A 23,560-nucleotide genomic window follows, 5' to 3' on the forward strand; every position below is an offset into this window, starting at 1 on the left:
AAGGTCCCACATGGCAGATTGGTTAGGAAAGTAAAAGCCCATGGGCTTCAGGGTAATGTGGCAAACTGGATAAAAGGGTTGGCTTTGTAACAGGAAACAAAGGGTAATGGTCAATGGATGCCCTTGTGAATGGAAAGTTGTCTCAAGTGCTATTCCACAAGGCTCGGTGTTGGGATCCTTGCTGTTTGTGTTATATATTAATGATTTGGATGTGAATGTGGGGGGCACAATTGGGAAATTTGCTGATAACACAAAGATTGACCGAGCAGTGGATAATGCAGAGGATAGCCATAATCTCCAAAACGATATCGACGGGTTGGTGGAGTGGGCAGTAAAGTGGCAGATGGATTTTAACATAGAGAAGTGTGGAGTCATACATTTAGTGAGGTCTAACAGTTAGAGGGATTACAAAATAAGTGGGAATATACAAAGAGGGGTAGATGAAGTGAGAGATCATGGCGTACAAGTACACAGGTCCTTGAAGGCAGCAGTTCAAGTAGACAAGGTTGTAAAGAAGGCATATGGAATGCTCTCCTTCATTGGCAGAGGTATAGAATATAGAAGTAAGGATATAATGTTGGAATTGTATAAAATGCTGGTGAGGCCACAGCTGGAGTATTGTGTGCAGATCTGGTCACCACACTGCAGGAAGGACGTAATAGCTCTGGAGAGACTGCAGAGGAGGTTTACAAGAATGTTGCCAGGATTAGAAAAGTGTAGCTATGAGGAGAGATTGGATAGGTTGGGGTTATTTTCCTTAGAACAAAGAAGGCTGAGAGGTGACTTGATTGAGGTGTACAAAATTATGAGGGGAATAGATAGAGTGGACAGGATAAAATTGTTTCCTTTGATGGAGAATTCTAGAACCAGGGGACATAGATTCAAGATAAGTGGCAGAAGGTGTAGGGGGGACATGAGGAAGATCTTTTTTATGCAGAGGGTAGTGGGTGTCTGAAATTCGCTGCCCAAGTTGGTGGCAGAGGCAGAAACTTTAAACTCTTTTAAAAAGTACCTGGATCTGCACCTAAAGTGCTGTAAGCTGCAGGGCTATGGGCCGGGTGCAGGAAGGTGGGATTAGAAAGGGCACCTGGATGTCCTTGGGCAGGCATGGACAAGATGGGCCAAATGGCCTCCTTCTGTGCTGTAACTTTTCTGTGGTTCTATGGTTCTAAGACCAGTTTTACTGTTTTTTCTTCTGAGGTGGGGGAACACTGGTCACATGGGCACCAGGAGCAGAAAATGCTGGGCACGAGGAGCAGGGGATGCTGGGCACCAGGAGCAGAGAGTGTTTACCTGGGCACCAGGGCAGTGACAATCACTTGGGCACAAGGAACATGGGGGTCACCTGGCTTCCAGGAGCAGGGGTGGGGGCAATGGTCTGCTGAGAACTGGGGGATGGTCACCTGGGCACCAGGGAGTGTTGGGGGGGAATGGTCATCTGATCACCAGAAGCATAGTGAGGAGGGGATGGCCACCTGGGTACCATGAGCAGGAGAGAGAGGATGGGCACCAAGAACACAAGAAATAGGAGCAGGAGTAGACCATATGGCCCATTGAGTCTGCTCTGCCATTCAGTACCATCATGGCTGATCTTGGGCTTCAACTCCATTTTCCCACCAGCTCCCCATATCCTTGATGCCCTGAGAGACCAAAACGAACATGAAATAGCAGGGACAAACATTGTACAAGTAACAAGAATGGTGTCAACAGTACAATAGAAAGAAACATCGGCCTAACATAGCACCTGGATCAAGACAATTTTGGGGGAAATTAAGGAATAACTAAGGCTGTAGCAAAGACGTTAAACTAATTGTGGGGAGAGGGTTCAGGTGAGCAGAAATTAGAAAGTTAAAGAGAAAGGACATGGTAACAGTGCAGTGTAGAGATACAGGTAATGATAACCAGAGTGTGACAGGAAGGGACACAAGTATAAACGTAGGGTGTATGAGCAAATTGAGCCAGAGTAGGCAAAAATGGGGGAAAAAAGGCACAATTAAAGGTTCTTTATCTGAATATACTCAACATTTGTAACAAAATCGATGAAATGATGGCTTGAAACTAGGGTCTTAAATTAAGGTGATTACAAAGGTAAGAGAACAAAATTGATTCAAGTGGACTGGGAAAAATAGCTTAAAAGACATGCAGTGGTAGCCATTTCAGGAGATATTTCTTAACTCTCAATAAAGATATATTCCATTCAGAAAGAATAACTCTATGAGAAGGATGAAGCATCCATGGTTAACCAAAGGAAGTTAAGGATGGTTTAAAATTGAAAAACAAAGGCGTACAATGCTGTGAAGATTGGGCTGATAGGCCAGAAGATTGGGAAAATTTTAGAAACCAGCAAAGGATTAATAAAGGAGAAATTCGAATATAGCTGTAGTGATTCTATGATCCGATAAGTTGCAAAGAGAAGAAAGTTGTGTTTGCTTTTCAGGGCATTTTGAGGTTTGGGGTGAAAGTGAGTGTCAGAAATATGTTAAGGAATCATACGATCATAGACTGGTCACTGCACAGAAAAAAGCCACTTTTTCCAACATTAAGGAGTAATTCACCAAGCACCACTCCCCTACCTTCTCCCATTAGCTCTGCACATTTTTCCTTTTCAGATAATCCAATTTCATCTTGAATGCCTCAATTCCAAATGCCAAAACTCCCCTAAACCTTCACTTCTGTAACGAAAGCAGTCCCAACTTCTCCAACCTATCTGCATACCCGAAGTTCTTCATTCCTGAAACCATTCTCATAGGAACATAGGACTTAGGAGCAGGAGTAGGCCATTCGGTACCTTCAGCCCACTTTGCCATTCAGTAAGATCATGGCTGATCTGGTTGTGATCTCAACTCCATTTTCCTGTCTTCCCCCCAAAACCCTTGATTCTCTTTACCAAAAATGTCTAATTCAATGCCACAGCCTCCAATGCTCTTCGGGGAAGAGAATTCACATTCTACTGACCCTCTGAGAGAAAAAATTTCTCTTCATCTCCATCTTAAAAAGGAGACCTCTCATTCTTAGACTGGGTCCCCTGGTTCTAGTCTCCCTGACAGGTGGAGCATCCACAAGTGCAGTCCAGTACATCAGTACAAAAGACAAGGTTGAAGAATTTGTAACCATCTTCAACCAGAAGTGCCGAGTGAATAATCCATCGCGGCTTCCTCCTGAGATTTCCAGCATCACAGATGCCAATCTTCAGCCAGTTCAAATCACTCCACGTTATATCAAGAAATGGCTGAAGGCATTGGATACTGCAGAGGCTAAGACCCTGACAACATTCTGGCAATAGTACTGAAGACTTGTGCTCCAGAACTAGCAGCGTCCCTAGCCAAACTGTTCCAGAACAGCTACAACACTGGCATCTACCAGGCAATGTGGAAAATTGCCCATGTTTTTCCTTAACACAAAAATCAGGACAATTCGAACCTGGATCAGTCTACTCGTGATCATCAGCAAAATGATGTAAGGTGCTATCAAGCAGCACTTACTTGGAAACAACCAGCTCATTGATTCTCAGTTTGGTTTCTACCAGGGCCACTCAGCTCCTGACCTCATTACAGCCTTTATCCATACATGGACAAAAGAGCTGAACTCCAGAGGTGAGGTGAGAGTGACTGCCTTGACATCAAGGCAGCATTTGATTGAGTGTGGCATCAAGGATTCCTGGCAAAACTGGAGTCAATGGGAACCAGAGGGAAAATTCTCCACTGGTTGGAGTCATATCTAGCACAAAGGAAAATGGTTGTGGTTGTTGGAGGTCAATCACTCAGTGCCAGGACATCACTGCAGGAGTTCCTCAGGATAGTGTCCTCTGCCCAACCATCCTCTGCTGCTTCATCGATAACCTTCCTTCCATCATCAGGTCAGAAATGGGGATGTTCGCTGATGATTGCACAATATTCAGCACCATTCACGACTCCTCAGATGTTGAAGCAACCTGTGTAGATATGCAGCAAGACCTGGACAACATTCAGGCTTAGACTGAGAAGTGGTAAGATACATTCGCCCCAATAAGTGCCTGGCAATGATCATCTACCACAAGAGAGAATCCACCCACCTCCTCTTGACATTCAATGGCATTATTATTGCTCAATCCCCCAGTATCAATATTCTGGGGGTTACCATTGACCATAAACTGTACTGAACCAGCCATATAAATACTCTGGCTACAAGAACAGGTTAGAGGCTTTCTGCCTTCTGAGGCAGAGAGTTCCAAAGTCACGTAACCCTCTGAGAAAAAAAATTCTCTTCAGCTCTGTCCTATAAGGGCAACCCCTAATTTTAAAACGATGTCCCCTAGTTCTGGAGTCACCGACAAGATAAAATATCCTGTCCTGGTCCACCTTGTCAAGATAATTCAGGGTCTTATATATTTCAATCACATCACCCCTCACTTTTCCAAACTCCAGTGGAAACAAGCCTAACCTGTTCAACCTGTCCTCATAAGACAACCTGATGATTCCAGGCATCAAACCTCCTCTGAACCAACTCCAACGCATTTACACCCTTCCTTAAATAAGACCAAAACTGCACACACTATTCGAGATGTGGTCTTACCAATGCCTGTATAAGATCCTTACTTTTATGTTCAATTCCTCTTCGTAATAAAGGATTGTATTCCATTAGCCTTCTTGATTACATGCTATACCTGCATACTAACTTTCTGTTTCTCATGGATGAGAATAACTAGATTCCTCTGCACCTCAAAACTCTGGAGTTGCTCTCTATTTAAGTAATACTGTGCCTTTGCCTTTTTATTCTTCCTGCCAAAGTGTACAACTTCACATTTTCCCACATTATACTCCATCTGGCAGATTTTTGCCCACTCACTTAACTTTTCTATATTCATCTGCAAACAGCTTACGTCTTCTTCACAACACACTTTCCTATGTATCTTTGTGTTGTCTGCAAATTTAGCTACCATGCCTTCACTCCCCTCATCTAAGTCATTAGTTACATCCTGCCAATCAGACAAAGACCCATTTATGCATACTTTATGTTTCTGTCAGCCAGCCAATCCTCTATCCAGGCTAATATGTTACCCTCTACATTATGAGTTTTAATTTTCTGCAATAACCTTTGATGTAGCACCTTATCAAATGCCTTCTGGAAGTCCAAGTACAATATGTCTACAAGCTCCCCTTTATCAACGGCACATGTTACTCCTTCAAGGAACTCTAATAAATTGCTTAAACATAATTTCCCTTTTACAAAACCATGCTGACTCTTCCCAGTTACCTTGTGTTTCACTAAGTGCCTACCTATAACCTATTCAATGGTCGACTCTAACACCTCCCCCAAGACAGACATCCAGCTAACTGGCCTATGGTTTCCTGTTTTCAGCCTCCCTCCCTTCTTGAATACAGGGGTTATATTTGTTACTTTCCAGTTTGATGGAACATTTCCAGAATCTGGGAAATTTTGTAACATTAACAACAATGCATCTATGACCTAATTAACCACCTCTTTTAAGACCCTAGGATGAAGTCCATCAGGACCTGGAGACTTGTCAGCCCCCAGCTCAATCAGTTTGCTCAGTACCACTTCCCAAGTGATTGTAATTTCACCAAGTTCCATTCTCACCTCCACCTCCTGTTTTACAGCTACTACTGGAATGTTTTTGTATCCTATATAGTGAAGGCAGAAGCAAAATATGTGTTAATTTTATCCACCATTTCCTTATTATCTACTATTAACTCCCCATTGTCACTCTCTAGAGGACCAACGCTCACTTTACCTACTCTTTTCCTGTTTAAATACCTGTATAAACTCTTGCTTTCCATTTTTACATTTCTAGCTAGCTTCCTCTCGTATTATATTTCTTTCTCCTGATTAACCTTTTAGTCATTCTCTGCTATTCCTTAAATTCTGACTAATTATCTGACCCACTACTCATCTTTACGTCGTCGGATGTTTTTTCCTTAAGTCTGAGGCTTTCCCTAACTTCTTTAGTTAACCATGGATGGTGGGTCCTCCCTTTAGAATTTTTCTATAATAGGAATTTACTTATTCTGAGTATTCCGAAAAATCCCTTTAAATGTCTGCCACTGCTTCTTTATTGATCTATCCTCTAGCCTAGTATCCCAGTTCTCTTCAGCTAGCTCAACTTCTATGTCCATATAGTTGCCCTTATTTAAGTTTAAAATATTAGTCTTAGATCTACTCTTCTCCCTTTCATACTGAATATAAAATTCAATCATAATGTGGTCACTGCAACCTAGAGGTGCCTTTATCTTGATGTCATTAATTAACCCTGTCACATTAGACAATACCAAGTCTGAAGTAACCAGAATGTGCTGTTCTAAGCAATCATCTCGAAATCATTCTATGAACTCTTCATCCAGGCTACTACTGCTAATCTGATTTTTCCAGTTTATATGTAGATTAAAGTCACCCATGATTATTGCCGTCCCTTTATCACAAGCACCCAATATTTCTTCTTGTATACTTTGTTCTACATTGTGGTTACTGTTAGGGGGGCTGTAGACCACTCCTACTAGTGACTTCTTTCCCCTACTATTCCTTATCTTTACCCAAACCGATTCCACATCCTGATCTGAACCAAGGTCATCTCTAGCTAATGCACAAATATCATCCTTGATTAACAATACTACCCCTCCACATTTCCTAGCTTCCTACTGTTCTTTAAGATCATATAACCCTCAACATTCAGGACCCAATCCTTGTCATCCTGTAGCTACTGCTCCATAATGGCTATCAGATCATATTTGTTTACTTCGATGTGTGCTAGCAATTTGTTTACTTTGTTATGAATGCTACACATATTCAGATGCAGAGCCTTTAGTTTTGTTATATTTGTGACATCTGGACATGGACCACATGGACTGCAGTAGTTTAAGAAAGCGGCTCATCACCACCTTCTCCAGGGCAACTAGAGATGATCTAGTCAGCGACATTCACAGCCTGTGAAAGAATAAAGAAAAATAATTCTTCCCAATAACAACCCTATCAAGCCCCCTCAGGATTTTATATATTTCAGTATGATCACATCTCATTCTTCTAAACGCCAATGGGTATCGGTCCAATCTGTTCAACGTTTCTTCATAGAATAAGTCTTTCATCCCAGGAATGAGATGAATGAACCATCTCTGTGCTGCTTCTAATGCAATTATATTATTTTTCAAATAAGGAAACCAAAACTGTACATAGTATTCCAGATGTGGCCTCACCAATGCCCTGCACAGTTGTGGTAAAACTTTGCTACTTTTATATTCCATTCCTCTTGCAATAAATGCCAACATTCCATTTGCCTGTACTTGCTGTACCTGCTAAGCACCCAGCTCCCTCCGTACCACTGAGTTCTGCAATCTCTTTCCATTTAAATAGTATATTTATTTTTTATTCTATAGCATTGGCTATAATATTCCAAAATTCCCTGGATTCTGGAAAGGTTCCAGTGGATTGGGAAAATGCTAATCTAATGCCCTTATTCAAAAAGGGGGGGAGGCAGAAAGTAGGAAACTATAGACCAGCTAGTTTAACATCTGTCGTTGGGAAATTGTTGGAATCCATTATTAAGGAAGTAGTAATGGGGCATTTGGAAAGTCAAAATGCAATCCATCAGAGTCAGCATGATTTTATGAAGAGTAAATCATGTTTGACTAATTTGCTAGAGCTCTTTGAAGATGTGACAAGCAAAGTGGATAATGGGGATCCGGCAGATGTAGTATATCTGGACTTCCAGAAGGCCTTTGATAAGGGGCTGCACAAAAGATTAATACACAGGATAAGATCACACGGAGTTAGGGGTAATATATTAGCTTGGATAGAGGATTGGCTAACCAACAGAAAGCAGAGAGTTAGGATAAATGGGTCTTTTTCTGGATGGCAAGCTGTAACTAGTGGGGTGCCACAGGGTTCGGTCCTTGGGCCCCAACTATTTACAATCTATATTAATGACTTGGATTCAGCGATAGAAGGTACTATAGCTAAATTGCAGATGACATCAAAATAGGTGGGAAAGTAAGTTGCAATGAAGAAATAAGAAAGTTACAAATGGATATGGACAGGTTAGTCAAATGGGCCAAAATTTGGCGCATGGTGTTTAACGGGGATAAGTGTGAGGTTATCCATTTTGGTCGGAAGAATGAAAAGGCGACTTATTATTTAAATGGGGAGAAACTTCAGAATGCTTCAGTGCAGAGGGATCTGGGTGTCCTCGTACATGAATCACTGAAAGCTAGTATGCAGGTGCAGCACGTAATAAGGAAGGCAAATGGAATTTTGGCATTTATTGCAAAAGGGATAGAGTATAAAAATAGGGAAGTGTTGTTGCAACTGTACAAGGCATTGGTGAGACTGTACCTGGAGTACCGTGCACAGTTTTGGTCCCCTTACTTGAGGAAGGATGCAGTTGTACTGGAGGCGGTTCAGAGGAGTTTCACTAGAATGATTCCAGAGATGCGGGGCTTGTCCGATGAGGAGAGACTGAGCAGTTTAGGCTTATACTCGCTAGAGTTTAAAAGGAGGAGAGGAGATCTAATTGAAGTATATAAGATGCTAAAGGGGTTAGACAAAGTAAACGTGGAGCAGATGTTTCCCCTTGTGGGGCATTCTAGAATGAGAGGCCATAGTTTTAGGCTAAGGGGTGGTAGATTTAAATCAGAGATGAGGAGGAATTACTTTTCACAATGGGTCATGAATCTATGGAACTCACTACCTCAGAGTGCAGTGGATGCCGGGATCCTGAATAAATTTAAGGAAGAGATAGACAGATTTTTAATTAGTAATGGGTTGAAAGGTTATGGGGGGAGGGCAGGAAATTTGTGTTGAGGCCGAAATGAGATCAGCCATGATTGTAATGGATGGCAGGGCAGGCTTGAGGGGCTGAATTGCCTACTTGTGCTCCTGGTTCTTATGTTCCTATCTTCTTATTCTTCCTGCCAAAGTGAAGAAGTGCACATTTTCCTAGATTATACTCCATCTGCCAATTTTTGCCCACTCATTTAACCTGTCTATATCCCTTCACAGACTCTACCTCATCTTGACAGCCTACTTTCCTACCTATCTTGGAAAATTTAGCTACCATACATTTCAGTCCCTTCATCCAAAACATTGATGTAGATTGTAGATTTATGCCCCAGCACTGATACCTGTGGCACTCCACTAGTTACAGGTTGCCAACACAAAAAAGACCCATTTATCTCTACTCTCTACTTCCTGTTAGTGAACCAATCCTTTATACATGCTAATATGTTACCCTCTACACCATGTTATCTTTTCTTATGTAGTAACCTTTGATGTGGTACCTTAAAAGTGCCTTTTGGAAATCTAACTTCATCACATCTACAGATTCCCCTTGATCCAGCTTGCTTGTTCCTTCCTCAAAAAGCTCTAATAAATTAGCCAAACATGATTTCACTTTCACAGAGCCACTTTGACTCTGCCTGATCACATTATGATTTTTCCACATTATTCTGCTAGAACCTCATTAATAAAGGATTCTAGCAATTACGCTATGACAGATATTAGGCTAATTGGCCTGTAGTTTCTTGCTTCCTGTCTCCACACCCCTCCTTTCTTGAATAAAGGTGTTACATTAGCTAATTTCTATTCAACTGGTAACTTCCAGAATCTAAGGAATTTTGGAAGATTACGAACAAGCGAACAAGGAACAAGGAGCACGAGTATGCCATTCAGCCTCTTGAGCCTGTTCCTCCATTTAATAAGATCATGGCTGATCTGGCAGTAACCTCAAATCTGCATCCTGCCTACCCCCGATGCCTATCACTCCCTTGCTTACCAAGAATCTATCCACCTCTGCTTTAACAATATTCAAAGACTCTGCTTACACCACCTTTTCAGGAAAAGAGCTCCAAAGACTCACAACCCTCTGAGAGAAAAAAAATTCACCTCATCTGCATTTTAAATGGGTGACCCCTTATTTTTAAACAGTGACCCCTCGTTCTAGATTCTCCCACAAGAGGAAACATCCTCTCCACATCCATCCTGTTAAGTCCCCTCAGGATCTTATGTGTTTCAATCAAGTCATGAAGAGATATTAATCTGTATAATGTTATTGGAAATTATTTTTAAATTGGACTTGTTGGGTCTGTGTCTGTGTGTGGCTTAATTGGATTAAAGCCAGCTAGTCTGGGTGCTTTGATGTATTGTAGTTTGAGATGTTAATTTGATAAATGTAAGGCTAGAAGGTATGGAGCACATTTGCATTTGTTGAATAAACCATTCAAAAGAAGGGAGTAAAGTTTTGGGCCAGCTAGGAGACACCAAGCAATGTGTTTTTGTTACTAATAAAATTGGTGCTCTGAAAGGGGTTTTGTTGTTAGAAGAGGTAGAGTTCAAAGATCTAGGTCTGAATCCTTGGCTCGGCAAGCAGGGTGGGGCCCGCTCGCCAGGCATAAACTGACGTGTGGTGATGTTGGGCGGGTGTCCCGACGCCACCGCATGTCAATTGGATATTCAGTTCGGCGGGCACACACCCAAGTCGGCTGCACAGCCGCTGAGCTGTCAAAGGCCTGTTAAGGCTATTTAAATATCAATTAAGCTAATAAACTGAGCTGCCCGTCCAACCTGAAGGCTGGCGGGCAGGCGAAGAGCCCAGCATTTTTCATGGAACTTCATCCACGGACGGATGGGGTTTCATGAAGGGTTTATAAATTAAATAAATTTTTTATTAATGTTCATTGACATGTCCCAGCTCATGTCACATGAGGGGACATGTCTTAAAACTTTTCTTTCTTTACTAAAATTTTGGGAACTTAAACTAATCTCTCTGAGGCAGCTCTGTGCCTCAGGGAGATTTCGGCGCTCTTTTGCGTATATGCGGGCCTTAATTGGCCCGCCCACATAAAATGGTGGCATGGACTCGATCGGGGATGCCAATCAGGTCTGCGCCTGCCCCTGCCTGCCCCCCGCACAACCCTGCCAATGGGGGAAAATTCTCCCCCTAGTGATAGAATGAGAATTTACATTCAAAAGGAAGGCTAGGTCTAAACAGAAAGGAGTTTTGCATGTGCAGGTTGGTGGCATGTAAGATCTAAGCAGCCTGTCAGCCCTACAACTGTTCCTGCAAAGGAGCCAAATTGCAAGTGACCTCATTTTGAATTTGCAAGGTCAATTGTGCTTTGCCTGGTGGCTGTTTAAAGTCTATGGGTTGCTGTTGCCTTGGTGATGATTTTTACCTGTGAGTAATTAATTTGGGGATTTGTTTAAAAGTTATTATGGTAGTAATTTGTAGATATGTGTATGTGTTTAATTTCTTGTTAAATTAGTAAACGTTTAATTTAGTTTAAATAAAAACACCTCGGGGTTTGGTGGTTTTATTTCTGAATTCAGAGCTGCATCTCAAACATACCAGTTGAAAATATAGATTATGACAGTTATTCAAGTTTCTCTCTAGGATTTAAACAACTCAACCTTTACCAACTGCTGTGTCATAACAATTGGGGGCTCTTGGTGGGATAATATTTGTTATTCCTTGATTGGTTTGGAATTGGTGAATGTTAAGGTTATGAGTATGAGAAGCACTTTGAATTCAAAAGTTGGTGAGGTACTTTTATAAGTGGTGAGACTGCAAGGTGGCTTTGGCAATTGCTAAGACTTGTCTGGGAGTAGAGGTTATAGCTCTGATTGGGTTACAAAATTATAATCAAGAGTAAGTTAACAGAGTTGGCAGATAAGTTAAAATTGGGGTTACCTGCGGGTGCTAGGAAATCAGGTATAATTAAAAGTATAGCACAGCATCTACAGTTGGAAGTGATACCTCACGTGAGTGAGTCACAGCTGGAGGTAGTGAGGCTTCAGTTATAAATGAAGAACTTGAATTTGAACAAACAAAGGAACTGAAAAAACTTTAATTAGAAGCAAAGGCAAGAGAATAAGAATTTAAAAGGGAGCAAGCAGCAAGGAGAAAGAAAGGAAGCTGGAACTGGAATTTCAGGCAAGAGAGAAGAATAAAGTAAGACGGGCAAGGGAAAGAGAAAGAAAAACCTGCTTAAAAGATTGGAAGTTAAAAAAAGAGATCTCAGATTCTGAGGAGAGTTCTGATTATGAAAAAACCTTTAACCTAAAACCCAGTATCAATATTTAAATTTGTACAAGTTCTTCCAAAGTTTGAGGAAGAAGATGTTGAACTGTTCTTTATTTCATTTGAGAAGCTAGCTAAACAGATGAAATGGCCACAAGATTACTGGACGTTATTGTTACAGTCTAAGTTGGTGCATAGAGTGAATGAGGTATCTGCTTTGCTGTCTGAAAAAGTATCAGTGAATTATGATGTGGTGAAAAAAGCTATTTTGAATGCATATGAGTTGGTTCCTGAAGCATACAAGCCGAAATTTAGGAATGTGAGAAAACAGCCTGGGAATCTCTATATTAAGTTTGAGAGAATAAAACAAAGTAATTTTGACCGGTGTATATGGGCATTAAAAATAGAGACAACATATGCAACTCTTAGGGAAGTAATTCTTTTGGAAGAATTTAAAGGCTCAATCCCTTCAGTAGTGAGAACTCATATGGAGGAAAAGAAGGTTCAAACTGTCAGGCAGGCAGCAGAGATAGCTGATGATTATGAGTTAGTTCATAGTTCATAGAGCTAAACCTTTGTTTCGCCACCCTTTCAAATCAGAAAAAGATATAAAGTGGGAAGGTGAAAGGAAGGTGGGTAGTCTGGGAAAAGAAGGAGTGACTGGAAATTCCCAGGAAGTTTTTTCTCAGAATAAAAAGGAAGAGTGACATTCGAAAAATGAGGTGTTTTCATTGTAATAAAGTGGAGCACACAAAGTCACAAAGTGTGTTGGAAATTGCAGGGAAAATCTGTTGGAATTATTGGGGCACAGAAAAATTCTGGAAATAGAAGTACTGTGGGTTCTAAGGTTCAGGCACAGGAGAAACCAATGGTTTACATACAGGTAAAACAGGAAGAATCAGTAATAGGTGAAGGAGTGGGAACGTGTTCACAGTTTACCCAAGAGGATTCTGAGGAGCAGGTTGCAGAAATATTTAAAGACTTTGTGTATGAAGGGAAAGTATTTCCATGTGTACAGGGTGGAGTAGTTAAAGATGTTAAAATTTTAGGAGACACAGGGGCTAGTCAATTCTTAATGTTTTGGGATAGTGATATTTGTTGTTCAGAGGGAGTATTACAGGAGCAGGTGATAATAAATGGGGTTCATGGACATGCTAAATCTATTCCATTGTAGAAGATAAATTTAAAGAGCAAATGAAAGTCAGGTAAAGTTATTGTTGCAATAGTGGAAAAATTACCCATCACAGGGGTTCAATTTATTCTGGGTAATGATATAGCTGGATCACAAATGTGGATGATGCCTGTGGTAGTTGAGCAGCCAACAGAAGTATTACAGAGAGAGCATCCAGGACTGTTTCTAGATTGTGTGATAACAAGGTCACAGGCAGACTGATTGAAACAAGAAAAACAACAAGGGCAGGCAGTCCAAAGGCAAGAAGAAGGTGTCGAAATCCAATTAGCTGGCACTGTGTTTGATAACATTGTTCAGGAGGAAAGACTGCCAGACAATTCACTGAAGTGTTTAACTCAAGGAGGAGTTACAGAAAAATGATTTGCAATTAACAGTTATATCAGAAAGCTTACTCTAAAACTGAAGCAAAATATATTCCAATATATTATTACCTTCAAGGAGATATTTTAATGAGAAAATGTAGGCTGGATCATGTTTCAGCAAATGAAAGCTGAAGTGAGGTGCATCGGATTGTTACCCCATTAGGGTATAGAAATGAGATTCTGAGGATTGCTCATGAAATTCCAATGGGGGATATTTTGGAATTCGGAAAACATAGGAAAAGATACAGAGGTTTTGTTTTGGCTAGGATTGCATAGGGATGTAGTCAAATTCTGTAGAACATGTTATACATGTGAACTAACAGGGAAACCACAAGTAGTGATTAAGTCAGCACCTTTAATCCCAATACCAGCATTTGAAGAACTTTCTACTAGGGTCATAATTGTGTAGGACCCCTCCCTAAGATAAAAGTCAAAATTAGTATCTACTGACAATAATGGATGTGTCTACCAGGTTTCCTGACGCGATACCTTTAAGAAATGTTACAACTAAAAAGATTGTGGAAGTGTTACCTAATTTATTTTACATGATATGGTTTAGCTAAAGAAAATACAATCAGATCAAGGTTCAAATTTGATGTCACAGCTGTTTAAGGAAGTAATGAACAGTTTGGGGATAAAACAGTTTAAGTCAACAGCTTAGTGTTCAGAGTCACAAGGAGCTTTGGAAAGGTGGCATCAAACTTTAAAAACCATGATGAGAGTGTACTGTCAGGATTATCAACAAGATTGGAATGGAGGAAACTATTCTCCTGGATTACGTATCAAATTTCAAGGAAAGATTGAACAGAGCATGTGAGCTGGCTAGGGAACATATAATGCTATCACAACAAGTGATGAAAATGAAGGCAGACAAGAAAGCTAAAGCTCGCAGTTTTGTTTCTGGAGAGAAAGTATTAGTTTTGTTACCAATTCTAGGTAATTAATTAAATGCAAGGTTTAGTGGACCTTACAGGATTGAAAAGAAATTGATCGAAGTAAATTATTTAGTAAATACTCCAGATAGAAGAAAGAAACAAAGGGTGCATCATGTAAATATGCTTAAAAAGTATTTTGACAGGGCAGATGAACAAAAAGAGGTATTAGTGATGGTGGATGATGAGGAAGAGGTAGAAGTGCAGGACACGGAAATTGATTTTCCTCTAATCAAATTGGATAATGAGGGGGTACTTGAAAATTTAAATGAAATATTGAGTTACCTTTCAAACAAGAGTCAAAGTGATTTGGAAAAGCTATTGCTGTCACGCAAACCTATTTTTGGGAATAAGTTGGGAAAGACAGATTTATATGGTTATACTTGGTGTGTCTGTACAGGTTTCATCTTCAATAAGGCAACATCCTTATTGATTAAGTCCAGCAAAGTTATCACAAGTACAAAAAAAAAATTGACCTCATGCTTCAAAATTATATTGAGTCTGGTTGCAGTAACTGGAGTTCGTCTATTGTGCTGGTACTGAAATGTATGGAACACGAAAACCGTGTGTTGGCTATTGAAAGGTGAATGTGGTGACAAAAGCAGATTCATATCCTATACCATGCTTGGAAGATTGCATTGAGAAAGACAATCGAAATTTATCACAAAGATTGACTTGCTAAAAGGATATTGGCAGGTATCATTGTCGGAGAGAGCAAAGGAGGTATCAGCTTTTGTAATGGCATGTGGACTATGTCAGTTTAAAATCATTCCATTTGGTATGAAGAATGTATCTGCGATATTTCAAAAACTCACAAAGTAATTGCAGGCCTAAGCAATTGTCCTGTTTATATTGATGTTTTGATATTTTTCAGTCAAACATGGGAGGCGCATTTGCAGCATCTGGAAGAATTATTTTCTCGATTACAAGAAGCTAATTTGGCAATGAACCTGGCTAAAAGTGAATTTGCAAAAGCGTAAGTTACGTTTCTTGGCCATACCATTGGATATGGTAAGGTGTCTCCAAGAGATGCGAAAGTCAAGGCTATCGTGGATTTCCCAGTGCTGACAACAATACAAGAAGTTTTGAGATTTCTGGGCATGAGTGGGTTTTACTAGAAATTTGTACCAAATTTTAGCAGTAGAGTGTGGTTGTCCCATTGACTGAACTATTAAAAAAGAACACTAAGTTTCAATGGACACTGGAGTGTCAGAAGTCATTTGAAAGCTTGAAAACTGTATTAACTACCACACCAGTTTTGGCAGTACCCAATTAAAAACCAATTTAAGTTGGCCATTGATGCAAGCGATGTAAGCATTGAGGCCGTACTGCTACAAGAAGACGACACTGGAATTGAAAAACCGATAAGGTATTTTTCAAGGAAGCTGAACATACAACAGAGAAGATATTCAATGATTGAAAAGGAGACCTTGGTGTTAGCATTGCAGCATTTTGAAATTTATGTTGCAAGCAATTCATCAGAAACAGTTTATACAGACCATAACCCTTCGAAGTTGTTGGACAAATTTTGAGACAAATCTGCAACACTTATCAGGTAGAGTGTATTATTATAAACATTTAAGCTATGGATTATACATTTTGCTGGTAGAGAAAATCTGTTCGCAGATGCATTACCAAGAGTTTGAAGCTTAATGGAAAATTGGATATTTTAATTAAAACCTGGGCACTGAACTGGAGTGACTTCTGTTGTTACCAAGGATTTGTGTATATATATTTTATATTAATGCATGCATCCGGTAATGTAATAAGTATAGGAGATAGCGTGAGATAGGTTATTAAAAAATGAAGCCGTCTCTTAAAATTATGACGGTTCATTTTTCAATAAGAAAGGGGGGGGATGTTATAATGAGATTTTAATGTGTCTCATGTTATTAGAAATTATTTTTAAATTGGGCTTGTTGTAGGGTCTGTGGCTGTGTGTGGTTTAATTGGATTAAAGCCAGCTAGTCTGGGTGCTTTGATATATAGTAGTTTGAGATGTTAATTAGATAAACGTAAGGCTAGAAGGTAAAGAGCACATTTGTATTTGTTGAGTAAACCATACAAAAGAAGGGAGTAAAATCTTCTTCCTAGCTGGGAGACACCGAGCAATATATTTATATGACTAATAAAATTGGTGCTAAGAAAGGGGTTTTATTGTTAGAAGAGGTAGAGTTCAAAGACCTAGTGATTGAATAAGAATTTACAATTAAAGGAAGGCTCGATATAAACAGAAAGGAGTTTTGTATGAGCAGGTCAGAGGTATGTAAGATCTGAGCAGCCTGTAAGCCCTATAGTTATGTCTGCAAACAAACAAATTGCAAGGGACCTCATTTTGAATTCGTAAGATCAAATGTGCTTTGCCTGATGTCTGTTTAAAGTCTATGGGTTATTGTTGCCTTGGTGAAGATTTACCTGTGAGTGATTAATTTGGGGATTTGTTTAAAAGTTATTACGATAGTAATTTGTAGACATGCGTATGTGTTTAATTTCTTGTTAAATTAATACATCTTTAATTTAGTTTATATAAAAAAACCTCTTGAAGCTTGGTGATTTTATTTCTGAATTCAGAGCTGCATCTCAAACATATCAATTGAAAATATAGTTGATGACAGTTGTTCAAGTTTCTGTCTGGAATTTAAACAACTCAGCCTTTACCAACTGCTGTGTCATAACAATCAAGTCAGCGCTTACTCTTCTAAATTCCAACGGATCATAAGACAAACCACCCATTCCCGGTAATAATCTGGTAAACCTTCTCCAACTGCTTTGAACGCATTTATATCCTTTCTTAAATATGGTGACCAATACTGTACACAGTACTCCAGATGTGGTCTCACTAGTGCTCTGTAACACTGAAGCATAACCTCCCTACTTTTGTATTCAATTCTTCCCACAATAAATGATAGCATTCTATTAGCTTTCCTAATTACTTGCTGTACTTGCATACTAGCCTTTTGTAATCCATGCACTAAGACATCTATATCCCTCTGCATCTTAGAGCTCTGCAATCTCTCACCATTTAAATAATATGCCCTTTTTATTCTTTCTGCCAAAATGGACTATTTCACATTTCCCCACATTATACTCCATTTGCCAGACCTTTGCCCACTCACTTAACCTATCTATATTTTATTGTAGCCTCCTTATGTCCTCTTCACAAATTACTTTCTTACCTATCTTTGTGTTATCAGCAAATTTGGCAACGATCCCATCCATCCCTTCAACCAAATCATTTATATAAATTCATCTACTATTTCTGCAGCCACTTCTTATAAGACCCTAGGATGCAGGCCATCTGGTCCTGGGAATTATCAGCCTTTAGGTCTAATAGTTTTTCCAGCAGCTTTTCCCTAGTGATGGTGATGGTTTTAAGTCTCTCCCTTCCATTCACTTTTTGATTTTCAAGTATCTTTGGGAAGTTTCCTAAGTCTTCTACAGTGAAGACATACCCAGACTATCTGTTCAAAATCTCAGCAATTTCCTTGTTTTCCATTATCAATTCCCGGGACTCACTGTCTAGAGGACAAAATATTAACTCTGTTTCTCTCTCTACAGATGCCGTAAGACCTGCTGAGTTTCCCAGCAATTTCTGTTTTTATTTCGGATTTCCAGTATCTGCAGTGTTTTGCTTTTTACTCTTCTATTTAAATACTTGTAGAAACTCTTACTATCTGTTTTATATTACTAACTAGCTTTCCCTGATACTCAACGTCCTCCCTCCTTATTATATTTTTAGTTAATCTTTGCTGGTTCTTAAAATCTGACCAATCTTCTGACCTACCACTAATCTTTGCAGGTTTGTATAGACTTTCTTTAAATTTGATACAATCCTTAACATCTTTATTCAGCCATGGATGACACATTCTTCTCAAAGTGTCCTGCTTTCTTACTGCGATAAATCTTTGCTGAGAGTTAGTAACTATCTACTTAAAAGTTTGCCGCTACATCTTTTCTGTATACCTTTTAACCTAGTTTCCCAGTTCACCTTTGCTGGCTCTATTTTTGTACCCTTATAATTACCTTTATTCAAGTTTAAAACACGAGTCTTAGACCCACAATTCACCCCTTCACATTGAACATTAAATTCTATAATGTTATGCTGGCTGTCACTTTTTGGCTTCCTTACCATGGGGTTTTTGACTAATCCTGCCTCATTGCTCATTACCAGGTCTAGAACAGCCTGCTCCCTGGTTGGCTCTAGAATATCGGGCTCTAAGAAATTGTCTTGCATGCACTGAATTAACTCATTTTCCAGGCTACCTTTGCTGATCCGATTCATCCAATCCATATGCAGATTAAAATCACCCGAGGATATTGCAGTACCTTTCTTACACACCTCATTTACTTCTGCCTGTATACTCTGTCCTACAGTGTAACTACTGTTAAGGAGCCTATAAAATAATCCCATAAGTGACCTCTTACCTTTCCTATTTCTAATCTCTGCTCAAAATAATTCTATGTTTTGCTCTTTTGAGATAGATTATCTCTCACCACCGTTCTAATAACATATGTAATTAACAGAGCTACAACATCACCTTTTCCTAGCTCTTATCTTTTTGAAATGTCAAATACCCTTCAATATTCAGGTACCAGCCTTCAGTACTCTGCAACCATGTCTCTGTGATGGCTATCAGGTCATACATATTTGTTTCTATTCGTGTTAACAATTGATCAATTCTGTTATGAATGCTGCACGCATTCAGATACAGAGCCTTACAGTATTTTTACCATTTTTGCAATCTCTGGCCTTAGCTGCTGGTGCACTCTTAAGTTTGTACTCTCTGTCCATTCCTGCCAAACTCTGGTTATCTTTACCCAAATCGCTACCCTTCCTGAGTATCTTGTTGTTACTCTTTGATTCACTACATCCCCTCTCACACAATCTTTTCCCCACACAATTTATTTTAAAGTCATCTCTACTACCCCAGGTATATAACTTGCCAGAACACTTGACCCCGCTTGGTTCAGGTGAAGCCCGTACCAACGGTACAGCTCCCACTTTTCCCAATGCTTGTGCCAGTGCCGCATGAATCGAAACCCATTTCTTCCACAGCAGTCTTTAAACTACACGTTCATCTCCCTAATCTTATTCATCCTATGCCAATTTGTTCGGGTAATGATCCAGAAATAATTAGCTTTGTGGTTCTGCTTTTTAATTTAGCCACTAACTGCTCATAATTCCTAAGCAGAACCTAGACCATGAATCTTTTCTGCACTGTCTGTAAAGCATTCACATCCTTCCTAAATGTGGTGCCCAGAACTGGACACAATACTTCAGTTGAGGCTGAACCAGTGATTTCTACAGATTTAACATAATTTCCTTGCTTTTGTACTCTATGTGCCTATTGATAAAGCCCAGGATGCCGTGTGGAGTATTAACTGCTCTATCAATCTGTACTGCCATCTTCAATGACATATTCACTCAGGTTCCTCTGCTCCTGCATCCTCTCTAAAAATGTACCCTATATTTAATATTGTCTCTTTGCATTCTTCCTACCAAAATGTATCACTTCTTTGCAATAATAGATTTCATCTGCCACTTCTCTGGCAATTCCACCAACGTTTCTATGTCACTTTGAAGTTTTATACTATCCTCCTCATGGTTCACAATGATTCCAAGTTTTGTAACAACAGCAAGTTTTGAAATTGTGTTCTGTACACAAAGGTCTAGATCATTAATATATCAGGAAGAGCAGATGTCCGAACACCCGCCCTTGGGCAACTGCACTATAAATCTCCCTCGAGCCTGAAAAACAACCGCTAACCACTGCTCTCTGTTTCTTGTCACTCAGCTATTTTGTATCCATGTTCCTCTTTTATTCCATGAGGTATAAATTTGCTCACAAGTCTGTTGTGTGGCACTTTATCAAATGCCTTTTGGAAGTCCAAATACACCACACAAAAGCATGAGCCTTATCAACATTTTGTTACGTTGTCAAAAAACTCAAGCAAGTTAGTTAAGCATGATTTTTCCTTAACGAATCCGCGCTGACTTTCCTTAATTAATCATATTTGTCCAAGTGACAAATAATTTTATCTCAAATTATTGTTTCTACAATATTCGCCAATGCTGAGGTTAAAGTGTCTGGCATTTATTTGCTGGGTCTATATTTTTTGAACAAGGGTGTAACATTTGCAATTGGGCAGTTCCCTGGCACCACCCCTGAGTCTAAGGAAGATTGGAAAATTATGGCCAGTACGTCACCAATTTCTATTATCCCTTCCCTCAATATTGTTGGATGCATCCTTGGATGCATCTCATCTGGTCCTGATGCCTTATCAGCTTTAACTATTCCTTATCAAATTTAAACCCTGCAAGTGTCTGAACTACCTCTTCTTACACAATGGCCTGCACAGCCTCTTCTTTGGTACAGATAGATAATACCCCAGCTATGCCCATGCCACCATGCATAAATCCACTTTGTGTCCCTAATCAGTTCCATACCTCTATATAATACTTTTCTACTATTTATATGCCTATAGAAGACTATTGGATTCCTTTTTTCATTAGCTACCAGTGGTGAGATGTTGGTATCGTAAAAATTGATAAAGAGGAGGTATTTGAAAGGATGGCTTTGTTTAAAGTGACAAGTGTTCAGAACCAGATGGAATGCGTCTGCGGTTGCTGAGGGATGTATTGGTGGTAATTGTAAAGATATACACCATAACTTTCCAAACCTTAGCTCCAGGAGCAGTGCCGGAGGACTTCAGTTACGGCATAGAGTGGAGAAGCTGGGGTTGTTCTATTTGGAGAAGAGAAGGTTGAGAGAAGATTTGGCAGAAATGTTCAAAAACTTGGAACATCGAGAAAAGGGAGATACAGTGAGAAACTGTTCCATCCGCAGAAAGGTCAAGAACCAGAGGACATTGAGTTAACGTGATTGACAAAGCAACCAGTGGCCATTAGAGAAAAAACTTTTTATAAAGCAAGTTGTTAGGATCTAAAATGCACTACCTGAGAGTATGATAGTTGCAGTTACAATTGAGTGTTTCAAAAGGGAATTGGATATACAGCAAAAGAGAAAAATTTGCATAAGTCTGGAGAAAGTGCAGCGGCATGGTGCTAGCTGAGTTGCATTTACAGAGAGCCGATACAAGCACAGTGGGCAGATTAGCCTCCTTCTGTGCAATAATGGTTGCATGATATTGGGCTGGCTGTATGAATTTACAATGAGAAAGTTACTTGATGGAGTATCTTTGAGCTGAGAGTTTGCTCGGTGAGTACTGCACATAACAGATGGAGAGTTTCAAAAAGAGAATGATGATAATCAGAGTATTGCGGAAATAATCACCCATACCACAGCAGTGAATGGATTAAAAATGCTATCTACTAATTGACAATTGAGCTTTTTCAGTCTATTTATTCAGTTCAATTCTGAAAAGTGGTGTCTTAAGCAAAGGAAATTATACATTTGCGAAGAGAAGATAGTCACGTTTAGTTTTTTTATTCATTTATGAGATGTGGGCGTCGCTGGCTAGGCCAGTATTTATTGCCCATCCATAATTGACTTTGAGAAGGTGGTGGTGAGCTGCCTTCTTGAACCGCTGCAGTCCATGCGGTGTAGGTACACTCACAGTGCTGTTTGGGAGGGAGTACCAGGATTTTGACCCAGCGACAGTGAAGGAATGGTGATATATTTCTAATTCAGGCTGGTGATTGGTTTGGAGGGAAACTTCCAGGTGATGGTGTTCCCTGTATCTGCTGCCCTTGTCCTTCTAGATGGTAGTGGTCGTAGGTTTGAAAGGTGCTGCCGAAGGAGCCTTGGTGAGTTTCTGCAGTGCATCTTGTAGATGGTACACACTGCTGCTACTGTGTGTCGGTGGTGGAGGGAGTGAGCGATTGTTGATGGGGTGGCAATCAATTGGGCTGTTTTGTCCTGGTTGGTGTCAAGCTTCTTGATTGTTGGAGCTGCACTCATCCAGGCAAGTGGGAAGTATTCCATCACACTCCTGGCTTGTGCCTTGTAGATGGTAGACAGGCTTTGGGGAGTCAGGAGGTGAGTTACTTGCCACAGGATCCCTAGCTCCTGACCTGCTCTTGTAGCCACAGTATTTATATGGCTAGTCCATTCAATTTCTGGTGAATGATAACCTCCAGGATGTTGATAGTGGGGGATTCAGTGATGGTAATGCCACTGAATGTCAGGGGATGATGGTTAGATTCTCCCTTGTTGGAGATGGTCATTGCCTGGCACTGGTGTGGCACAAATGTTACTTGCCACTTGTCAGCCCAAGCCTGGGTATTGTCCAGGTCTTGCTGCATTTGCACATGGAGAGCTTCAGTCGCAAATAGTGCTGAAAATTATGCAGCTAGACGTGGGGTGAAAGTGACTCTCAGAAAATTTGATGCAGAGTGCGTATGATGAGGTTATTACAAACTTATTTTAAGTTGTGTTTATAAGTTGTTGTGGAGAATGATGGAAATCTGAGAAGGTCCTTGGTTTGGATGCCATGCCAGCAGCTCATCATATGTGAATGCCAGCAATCAATTATAAACAAAAGCTGACCTAAATTAGACAAGAAAGGAATTGACACTAGCTGAATTGCAATGTAGATCATGGGGAATGAGTTATCTGCCAGGGGATGAGAGTGGTATGCTGGGCCCATAACCCAGAAGTCAATGGATCAAAACCATTCTTTGCTATCCTCATGTTATAGGTTTTGTAAATCATTCATTGCTCTCCACAACAAACATTGAATAGCTGAGAGAAGCCAAACAAAGGGTAAAGTAATGACAACAGCTGTGATGGCCAATTGCTGTCCTCCAATTATGAAGTAAATATAGCTTTAGATGTCAATGGGTGAAAATGCTGGCCAAGTGCATTTTTCAGAACCTGGGTCCATTGTTGCACACAAGCTCAACTACCCATCAGCTCAGAAGCCTTGTTTTGAAAAGGTTTTGCATTACATATTGCTTATAAAATGGTTCACAACATCGAAAAGAGGAGGACAGAAATTGCCTTGCGCTATAGAGGCAGAGGTTATGGACTAGGCAGGAAATGAGTATTTTACATCTATCTTCCCCAAGGGAGAAGATTTTGCCGAAGACATAGGGCAGAATTTTTCGTTT

This window comes from Carcharodon carcharias, chromosome 3, assembly GCF_017639515.1.
Source record: "Carcharodon carcharias isolate sCarCar2 chromosome 3, sCarCar2.pri, whole genome shotgun sequence".
Lineage (NCBI taxonomy): Eukaryota > Metazoa > Chordata > Chondrichthyes > Lamniformes > Lamnidae > Carcharodon > Carcharodon carcharias.